At 45.8% G+C, this 11078-nt stretch overlaps 1 long non-coding RNA gene across 1 annotated transcript; it reads left to right on the top strand.

Annotated features, from left to right (window-relative positions):
• Positions 1-5295: 5295 nt before the first annotated feature.
• Positions 5296-8680, top strand: LOC143682658 (uncharacterized). Its single transcript, XR_013175216.1, has 2 exons — positions 5296-5399; positions 8448-8680. It is a non-coding gene; the product is annotated as an uncharacterized LOC143682658 (long non-coding RNA).
• The last annotated feature ends 2398 nt before the right edge of the window (positions 8681-11078 follow it).

Below are 11078 nucleotides of genomic sequence, written 5' to 3'. Positions count from 1 at the left end.
TGCTCTATTCTTCCAAAGTTAGGAAACCAAATCTAAAAAAAATTGTTTCTGCCAATTTTAACCACAGTCTTTATAAATGTGGGCACATTTCTTCTTTCTTGAGGTCCTCCACATCTGCTCAGGTCCCTGGACTTCAAGGAAATGACCCTTCTATAAGCTACAGAACGTGTCCCAGACCAATTTCCTGGGAAGACTTGTGAGTACTGGTTCCACACATGAGACAACTCTTGTTTCTTAATAATGGGCTTTTCATACCTGATTAAGTGATATTAATTCTCAAATACAACACTCCTGAAAACACCATACCCCTTACTCCTCCCTCTCATTGACCATTAGTATTTTCCTCTACCCAATTTATTTTAACATTTGCTCCCCCTATATTTATTTATTTTCTAATCCATATTTTTTACTCATCTGTCCATACCGTAGATTAAAGGAGCATCAGAACCAGGTTTTCACAATCACACCGTCACTTGTGAAAGCTATATCATTATACAATCATCTTAAAGAAACATGGCTACTGGAACACAGTGCTACAGTTTCAGGCACTTCCCTGTAGCCTCTTTAATACACCTTGAACTAAAAAAGGTGATATCTATATAATGCAAAGAATAACCTCCAGGATAACCTCTCGACTCTATTTGGAACTCTCAACCATCGACACTTTATTTTGTCCTACATAGAGAGGGAGAGGGCAGTGAGTTTGCTTGCAGTGCTGACTGAGAGAGAAAGGCCACATCTGATCAACAAAAAAAGGTTCTCTTGGGGGTGATTCTTAGGCCTAATTTTAAGTAGGCTTAGCCTATCTTTTGCGTGGACAAGTTTCATATGAACAAACCCCAAGATTGAGGGCTTGACCTATTGCTTTGGTTGTCTCCACTACTTGTGAGAATATCAGGAATTCTCCAAATGGGGAAGTTGAATTTTCCCCCTTTCTTGCTGTTCCCTCAAGGGGAATTTGTAAACACATTTTTATTCACTGTTCAAATCACTCTGGGATTTATCGGGGCATCACTCTGGACAAACCTACCTAAATTAACCATCACTTTCAAGCATTCTTTCTTTCATGCACTTATAAATAGTTTGTTCTCTTCAATTTTCTGTGAGCCAGCCTCACCCTCATGCTGGCTCCATTAATGATATGTTGTCACTTAGCAACACAAAGAAAAAACTGGACACTCAAATAACAAAAATGCTCTGGTTGCACAAATTGTTTAAATATATCCTGGTGAAAAAATAGGTGACATTTTAATTTTATCTATACAAATTACTATATTACCATAAAAGTGAAGAGGCTCAGTAAATGATATTTGCTCCTGAATTGAGAGGTCAGTAAAAACAAGGCAGCATTTAAAGAATGTTTTTTTATTTCAGTTTACTGAAACATAGACTACCAACTTGATCAAGAAAAGGAAGAGGATTCTCATGTCTCCATAATAAAATAAAATACTGAACATGAAAATGAAAGCAAACAACCACCATTAGATTATCCTAACTGTTCATTCCATCCTACACAACGCACGCTTGTTCCCCTGGATCTTTGTCTGCAGCCTGCTTTCAGGAAGCCATCTGCTTCTGGACTAAAACGAGTCCTGGAAATCCTGACTCTGAAAATTATCTAACTGACATCAACTTGGAAGCCATGAGTCCATTCCTTGAAGAAGTGACAGTTAAGGAGTAGCTGGTACAGTCCTTTGCACGGAGGTGCTGAGACTGTTCTTTATTGAAGACCCACTCTCTAGCTTGTAATTTGTAGTAAAACCTCCAGCAAGCAGGAGAGAAAATCTGAAATTACCTGTCAATGGTAAGAATGGAGAAGAGTGAAATCTTTTAGGGTATAATACGTAACTGTCTCATAAGGGTTAGATCAGTGTTTCCCCTGAGAGTATCCCCAGAGCCTCCCTATAATGCCTGCAACCTTGAAGGCACATTTACATTAATAATATTTTACCCAAACAAAAGTAACCTGGGGAAAGTGAAGTTCAATCTTTGCTCTGCGACACTTCACATGCAGCTTTCACTATAGTGTTTGATGACTTAAGAAATCTGGGGCATGTCAGGCAAACTGAATCATTTTTAGCATCCATCCCTCTTTTCATAGGGCACAAGAACAAAAACTGGTGATTTTCTTTGGAAAATCTCAGAGGTCATTTTAGGGTAAAAGACATCCGAAAATTTTATTCTTTTTAAATTTAAGATGTGATCTTGGGAAGGCAAAATCCAATGAATTATCAGAGGAAATTTGATTACTAAATTAAGAATGAACATATGTGTTTGTGAATGAATGGCTGTAGCTCTGTTACCTATGGATCAAAGTGATAATACCATATTTTAAATAACACGGAAAAAAGTAACACCTTGAGGAAGAAAGAGTTAACACAGCAGATCTAGTTGCTCTTTCCTCACACGTCTCCACCGGAAGCTGGAACATGACTGACCCTGGGCCAGTCCCTGGGAATGTGACCATTGGAAAGTCCTTTGTGACGATTATTTTGGTGTGTGAACCTGGGTGCTGGGCCATGGTTATCAGAATTGCTTTTAAAGCACCTCTGCTCTTTCCAAAGTGAGAAACTTTTGTAGTTTGTTACGTTAAAAATAACCAAGAGCAGGATAAAATTAGTCCAAAGCACAGAAAGTCATTCTGAAATATAAAATCTCTGCCCTCTGGAAGGATTACACAGAAGGTAGAGAAAGACTTTTATTACCACTTGTGAAGAGGGGACTGAATAAGACTAATTTGTCACTTTAATAGAGAGAAAAACAAATTCTTTTTTTTTTTTTTTGCAGTAAATGATTCACAAGTTCCTTCTGAAAAATCTCATGAATAAACCCATAAAACTGAACCAGCTTTGGGAACATTTTTATACATTTCATTGCATTTTTTGAGACTCATTATTTGTAGGTATCATAATTCGAGGTAAATAAAATTCTCCTTTCGCAAGCTTTCTACAACTTTCTATAACCATCCTCTTTCACATGCTGGTTTAAATAGCCAAACTCTTTTTTTTTTTTTTTTTGGACAAAATTACTTTGTTTTTTTCCTTAATAAGCAAAAACACTCTCCCTACCTTGCATAAACAGACATACTTCTCTGCCACTATTACTCCTGTTATCGCCCCAATCACTCATGTTAATTCTAACTTCTTCCACAGTGATAACTGGGAGGTGGGTAGTCTGTTATATACAAACATTATAGCACACCAGCTGAGCTCTTCAATACATATACCATCACCCCTAACAACCAAAAATTTAGGAGTTCTCTCCCATATGCAGAAGGTGGGGCTGTGAAGGGCAGAGCAGCTGAGAGACAATCAAGAAGATGCAGTTTCTCTATCCATCTGAGTCAATTTGCGAACCTGGTTCACGTGTAGCATTGTGACTGCTATATAGGCATTAGGACATGGAAGAGATGGGTCATATTTCAGAGTTGAGTTTGGCCAAGTAAGAGATTCTAGATAAATCCCACGCACACTTTGGTACTGGAAAGCTGGTCTAAGGTGTGTACATCCTGCAGATGCAGATATGCTTGCACATATTTGGGAGTTTTTTCTGAAGCAGCTGCCTAGAGCTCTATTCACAGGAGAGGCCAAGGGGGGGCTTCTGGAAGGAATTCTTTATACAGAAGAGTCCGCAACCTGCCTTCCATCTCAGCATCCTTGAAGTGATGTGGTTCAGTATAACGACGGTCCCCGGAGATGTGGCGTGGATGGGCAGACGAGCACCTCTATCAGATCCCGTAGGGTCGCCGTTGGTTATATATAACAGCAAGCATGACCAAACTATTGTTAACATAAATTAAGGGTTTTAATTGTCTTTTATCTCAGAAGAGGCCATTCCTAGTATTAGATCAGGGGTTTAGAGATTTCAGAGCTGAGCGTTCTGCAATTTCCTTGGCCTTTTCCTCTTGGTTCCAATGGGGCTGTTAGCCTTCCATCCACTATATTATAAGTCCAAGTTCTGGGTGGAAAGCAGAAAATAGGAGGAAAGAGAAAGAAACCACAAGGAAGGAGGAAAGTGAAACATATCTCCCAAATCCCTAGTAGACTTTTGCTTATGTTTTATTGGTCAAAGCAGTGACATTTGGACATTTTAGGTGATAAAATCAGGGTTCTATTCATAAGGAAGAGAGCATGAAGTAGATATTAGGTATGTGTATCAGTCAGAAAACAGAACCTATTTTGGAATTCAATACAGGAAATTGGGTGCTTTAAGTGTATAGTAAGGGCTAAAGGAAGGTCAGAGAAGGCTGGTGTTAGGTCTGAAACGCACAGCTACACTAGGGCCTTAGGAAGTGACGACCACAGGAAGCCAACGCCAGTGATAACAGCCACCTGCAGCCCAGAGGCAGGTGACTCAGGGGAAAACCAGAGGCAGCTCAAAACCTTTGCCTGCCAAACACAGTGTGTCTACCCCCACTGCTGGAGGGGAAGATGGCCCGTTTTTGCCTTATGCCTTCCAATTCCCAGGTGTGTGTCTCTCATTAGAGCATGTAAACCAGAAGCCTGCTGGCAAAAGATTCCAGGAAATGTAGTTCCCAGGCTTCCTGCCCCCACACTACAGAGGAGATGAGGCCCCAAACGGGTGAAGATCACCAACAGACAATCCGGCTCAGCTTACAACTGGCAGTGTTGGCTGCATCTATGTAGAGTGGAGAAAACAGAATCTCTGTGTGGCAATCACTTGTCCCCTTCCTCCTCATCAGAGGCTCCTAATACAGGATCACCTTTGGGCCTCAGTACTCTAAGAGAGAGAGTGCAAAGGCATGTGCCTGATGCATGGACAACGGGTAACCTCCAGAGGGGCGAGGAAACTCTGAAATTAGTTTTGAATGGGGGCCACTCAAATCTTCCTCTCCTTTTGCATGTCCTTTGCCTGGTGCCCTCAAACACGGCTTACACAGATCTGTGCCAGAGTTCCCAAGACAGGAGCTAGAGAGAGAGCAGTAATCTGTCAGGGGGGTCAAGGCTGGTCACCTAGGAGCTGTTGAGGAGGCGAATGCTGCTTTGCTCACTCTGGACCATCAGCATTTGGAACAGAGACAGGGTTGTGAGTGTGCTGGAAGCAGCAGCGACACAGCAGCCAATTTCAGGAGTAGAAGAAAGCCTCAGTTAAAGAGCCACTGAGTCACCATGGCCTCCACCTGGAGCAGCAGCCTTGGAGCCCAAAACCTAATGGCCAAGACACAAGATGATATCACTGAGTGGCCAATGCTGTCACTGAGTGGCCAGGGGTCTGGGGCAAAGTTGTCACAATTCTGAGCTACAGGAATACTGTTCTGTCAATATTAGTGTAGACCTATGGGCCCCTCCCAGAGAGAGGAATAAAATGCCATCAACCTAGAAGCTGTCACACCAACACTGATGAGCTGCTCCTGGCAGAAAACTAGATCCTGAAGGAGGGTGAGGCTGGGAGGGGAAGTGGGAAGCATAAGGAACGGGTGATGAGCCCCTCCTCTTTGCTCCTGATGTGCCCTGCCAGCAGCTGAACTTTACTATTGCTTTCCATGTTTTGAAAATGTTAATATATTTAAGGGGGATTTGAAAAATACTTGGTTGGCGGTTGCAGAGATTTCTGCAGAAGGGCTCCAAGGAGCCAAAAGCACCATGGGCCTCTGTCCTTTCACTTGGAACATTGTGATGGCCGCCGCACGAGCCGCAGGTGACCGCAGAGGCTGGGGAGGATTGCAGAGAGAAAGGAGCTCTTTTTAGGTAATATGGAGTAAGCAAGCCGGTGGCTTTGGAGCCAAACCCTAAAGTGGATGTGAACTCATCAGAGGAGCCAAAGCGGAGGTTTTTAGAACAAGGGTGATGTCATGACTGCCTGGACTTCCACTCAGTTACATGGTAGTCTGGCTGCAGGTCTGAGTTTCGGCTGGAGCACTGCCTCTGCTTCAGGAGCCAGAGCAGAGGGAGGAAGGGAGGGGACCGTCGAGGGAGGGCAGGAGCTACGAGAAAGAAAAGGAGGGAGAGGAATTGACAGCACAGAGCCTGCCCAGAGCCTGGCTGGTGTCGTGGTGTCCCTCCTAGAACTGATGGCTGAGGGCCGAGAAGAGTGAGCTTTGACTCCTGACGGTGGGAGCCAGGCCTGCAGCAGATTCTGAGGCTGTGGGTTGGGGCCCTCCAGGAGCTCCCAGTGGTCATCTCCCCAGGATGGACAGAACTGGCAGTTGCTGCCATGGGCATTAATGGTGGAGCGTGAGGAAAAGGACTCTCCCTGCTGAGCCCTCAACTAGGGGCTGTTGAGACTGGCCCGTCTCTTCCCCGGAAGGCATGGGGAACTCAAGCGGGTCCGGACCCGCTGGCCCAGGTTGCCTCTCCCAAGTCAAGACACTGGCTAATGAAATAGCTGAATGGCAGCAGAAAACAGAAGGAGACAGGGTCCCTTCAATACTGGACGCCTCCTTGGTGGATGTGTGGTGGGGCTCGGGAGGTGGTCCCCATTGGAGGAAGGAGCCAGAATCTGCCAGGCACTCTTCCCTCGCCGGCGGCATTCGGGTTCCACTTGAGAAAATTCAGAGTTTCTCGGGATTGACCTTCAGCAAACCACAGGATGACCCAGAGACCACAGGGCTGAAATCGGAGAGCAGGGACAAGTTGGGACAGAAAATTTGCATAGACTTAAAACAGCGGCTTGTCACAGGGGGCCTACACTTGATGGGTCAGGCCAGGAGTCAAGTGGCAGGGTATAAATCGCAGCTGAGGACGCCTAGATCTGCTGGGGTAGTGGGGAGGGGGGCAGGGGGCAAAGCAAAAGCCAGAAGAGAATGAATAATAGGACCCAGCTGCATACGCTACTGCAGTGAAGGGAGGAGGCTGGGGAAAGGCTGCAAAAATAAAATAAATAACTGCTGCCTGACCGCCGGATATACCGCAGTTGGTTTTTCCAGTCAACAAGTACGAAGCACCAACAACGTGCAGAGATGTTGGGGAAACAGCAATGAGAAAACCAGACCCAGTCCCAGAGTCAGATACAATGAGCCCAAGAGTAAATGGTGTCCTAGGGGTGACCAGAACACAGCCCTTTCGGGTGCCTACTGGATATCTGCTATACATGCTGCCATGTGCTCTCTCATCTATCATCACGTCCCACCCTTGAGGAGAACTTTATTGTCCTCATTTTAAGGATGAGAAAACTTGAGGCTCAGAAAGAGTAGAGTAAGATGCTCAGATCTTACAGCTGGTCAGCAGAGGGGCCAGGAGGATTGTGCCACACCTTGAAGACCCTGCCTTGGTTTAACAACTCCACGCTGCTCCCTTCCTGCTTCACACTGGAGAAGAGGGAAAAAACAGGCTTGTGCCTCCCCTCCCCTTCCTCCTCCCTTCCAGAACTCATTGCTGATATCTTTACATTCATTGATTAAGCGTTTGGATCATGACTCCTAATGCGCAGCCTCACATTAGCCTTGTTTAGGAGTCGAGAAGGAGGTGGGGGTTAGGGGGATAGGAGAAGAAGAAGACGAACCCTCCGACCCTAAGGAACTTAGAGTCCCTTGGCAAGGCTGACTGCACACCTGTGAACTTAACTGAGGCTGGCTACAAAGCAGCAAATCCCACAGGTGGAAAATAAAAAGCACACCTACTAAGTGGCACCAAATAATGGAGCATCAAGGTGGAGCTGGGTTAATCGACGTAGGCTTCTTGGAGGTGAGTTTTAAGGGAATTTTAGAAGATACAATATACCCTGATTGTTGCAGACATGAGAAGCCTGTTTTCCAAGAAGGTGTGTGCTAAAATGGGGAAGGGTCTGCAGAGCAGGTGGTACTGGAGGGAAGAAATTTGATTTGGGTAACTTTGAGCAGATGGTTCGCAGAGGAGAGTAAGCAAGCACCGGCTTGGAGAGACCGTGCAACTGCAGCTGGAAGAGGGCTGTACATGTCTCCTGGGGGCCAGCTGGCAAGTGTTCTTGTCTCTCTAAGAAAAAGAAGCCCTGATTAGTAGTAGTTGCCCATTTCTGTAGTGTAAATACTCCTGCCATGGCTTATTTCAAGTCACCACCGTGAAGCCACAGACTGCAGAGTTGGAAAGAGATGCGTGCCATTGGCTCTAACAGGCTAGTAGCAGCTGGAGCTCAACACTGCCTGGTCCCTTCCCCCAGGCCTGGCAGTTTCCACTGCTCCCTCCACGCTGGCCTTTCCTGGTCACTCCCCCCAACTCCATCCCGGACCAGACCAGAGGCACTCAGAGCCCACAGCAACTCTGCAAATGTCTTTCTTAGCATCAATCATGATGGACGATGGTACCTTTATTTGTGCAATTCTCTGTTATCACCTGTCTCCCCTCTAGATTATTAGCTTCATGAAGACAGGGCTCTGTCTGTTCCCCAGCTCAGTGCCTGGCACTTAGACAGGACTAATGTGTAATTGTTAAAGGAAGGAACAGATGAATGGAAGAATTCAGGAACTATATACATCCTTTCTATGGTTTAGTACAAGTTTCCCTCATTTACAGGGTCACTGTCACTCCCGCCTCTCGGACTGCTGACCTGTGACATGACCATATTTGACTCTCAGGGGTGCCACCAAGGAGGTATAGGCAGATGAGGATGCACAGACAGCAGAGTGGGAGAGGTGAAACAAGTGAGAACAGGTAAGAAAGAGAACAATGACCCTCCATGGCAAATGAGTTAGGTTTCTCGGATCTTGGCTGGGAACTTGTCAGTGGAATAACAGATCAAGCAAGAGGTAAGTTGTGTGTTGTAATTGTCACTGTTGTAATTGTCGCTCTTCGTGGTCTCGGCTCAGACACAGCCTTATATCTGAAACAGAGGTCCTCTTTTTCCTTGAAAAAAAAGAAAAAAACCATGTGGGAAAAGAGCATGCACCACCTCCTTCTCTCTGCTTTCCATGCCGAGGTGTGAGGATGTGAAGGTCAGAGTGTGGCCACCATCTTGTGGAGGGCAGGAACCCAGCGCTGTCAGGCTGAGGCTGGCAGAGGAGTGTGATGGGAAAAGCCGACGTCACCCAGCCACCAAACCCTAGGGCCACCTATCTCTGGGCTTCTTGTTCTGCAAGGTAATTGAATGTCTTTGTGGTTTAAGCTTCCTTTTAGTAGGATATCTTGTTGTTTACAGTCAGGTCCATGCCTGACTGATCCATCCCATTAAGTGGAATCAAATGCCTCCATCACTTACTAGACTATTTTCATGGTGTCTGATTTACATAGTGGGGTCTCCACGGGTTAGGCAGAGACAGGTGTTGGATGGAGCTTTATTTAACCTCTGGGCAGGAGAAGCAAGGGAAAGGTTGGACAAGGGGAGCTGCACCAGCTCGTGGGAGGCTTCCAGCATGTGTCTTCCCTCTTCTCTCCGAGCTGCCGAGTCACACGGGGACCCAGACCAGGACGACGTGGTCCACTAGGGGCCTCCAGTGAGGAATGGACAGGAGAGAAAAGGAAAGGGGAAGGAGGGATCTTGGCACTAGGCCCTGGTATGTGTTGGAGACAAACAGGCCCCAGAGGAGCAGTGTGACACCAGAGCGGCCCCATGTCACCCAGCCCGGGCAAGCCCCTGTCTCTCGCAGGTGTGATGTGACATCTGGCTCCTAGTTCAGAAGTGGAGAAACCGCCTGGCACGTGAGAGTAGTGTGGACAGTGCAACCCCAGTGGGAAGGAGCCAGGGGAGCGTGTGCTCGTGGGGTCCTGACAGCCCGCGTCGCCTGCTCCTAGCAGTGCCTGGCACAAAGGTACCGCAAGAATGAGAGAATACTATTTTGTCACTGTTATGGGGAAACGTATACCCCTAGACTGGGGTGGCTTGTAATGATAATCACAGCATCTATTCAGCACTTGTTACATTCCAGGAACAGTTCAATAGAAACATCCAATATCTCATTATATAACCATTGATTGAACCTATCCACCTGCAAACCAGTTCTCTGGGAGAACTAGTGTATTAGTTAGTGTTCCCCAGAGAAACAGAAATGACAGGATGGATGGATAGATAGACAAATAGATAGACAGACAGATAGATAAATTTAGAGATAAATATACATATCTATGTGTGTGTATGTATATGTAAATATTAAGAGATTTATTATAGGGGTTGGCTCACATGACCGCAGGGATTGGAGACCACAAGCTGAGACTCGGATGAAGATATTGGTGAATTCCCCAGGAGAAGCAGGCTGGCTGAGGGAGAGATATAAATTCTTTCTTTCTGACTGCTGGAATCATCAGCTCTCCCTTCAAGGACTCCAACACATGGATTAAGACCTCTCACTGCCGAAGGCAATGTCCTTTGTGGATTGTAGATACAATCAGTCATATACACAACCAACTGCCTGATGATTTAAATCCACAAAATACCCTCACAGTAGCAATCAGGCCGGTGCTTGCTTGACCAAACGACTGGACACCACACCCTAGCCAAGTTGGCACATGAACTTAACCATCACATCTCGTAATTGCCTTCTCGCTTTCCATCTTCCTCATAAGGAAAACTGGCCCAACATCCACAGCCTCTCATCAGCTTCTCGTATAGGATCTAATGTTTGATGAAATGGCTGGAGATCGAGAGTCACCCCATAGAAGGCAGTTCATCAGAAGGTGGGATCCCTGGTCAGGGCTGGAATTCCCTGCTTTCTCATCTTCAATCCAGTGGTAAAATGGGGATTCTGGACTTGAGCAGGAATTGCTACAATGTGTCACTTGTATCATCTCCTGGTCTGAGGAATGGCATGAGAGGGATCACGCCAAACGCAAAGATACCTCCATAGTCTTTATCCACAGGAAACAAGCCTATAGGTGGCTTAGCAGCTACACAGAAGGAGCAATAGTCTTTATATTGCATATTATCCTCAATAAATTCTCCTGTGTGGTGACAGTGAGACCACAGAACTGAGAGACGAAATGCCTGCATTCGGGTTTACCACTGTATAAGGTTGGCATTTCCTGTCTCAGTCTCCCCTCTAATACTAGGGGGTAATACTAATACTATTAATACTAGTATTAATACTCCTTCCTCTGCCTGCCTCAAGAGGTTGTAGAGAAGGTTAAGCAGGAAGCGTGTATGTAAGTGTTTGGGAAAGTATAAAGAGTACCTAATATGGGATGGCGTGATTATCAAGAGGGCCTGTGATCTTT

The sequence above is a fragment of the Tamandua tetradactyla genome, chromosome 5 (genome assembly GCF_023851605.1).
Source record: "Tamandua tetradactyla isolate mTamTet1 chromosome 5, mTamTet1.pri, whole genome shotgun sequence".
Lineage (NCBI taxonomy): Eukaryota > Metazoa > Chordata > Mammalia > Pilosa > Myrmecophagidae > Tamandua > Tamandua tetradactyla.
This window is presented reverse-complemented; position numbering and strand designations above follow the sequence as displayed.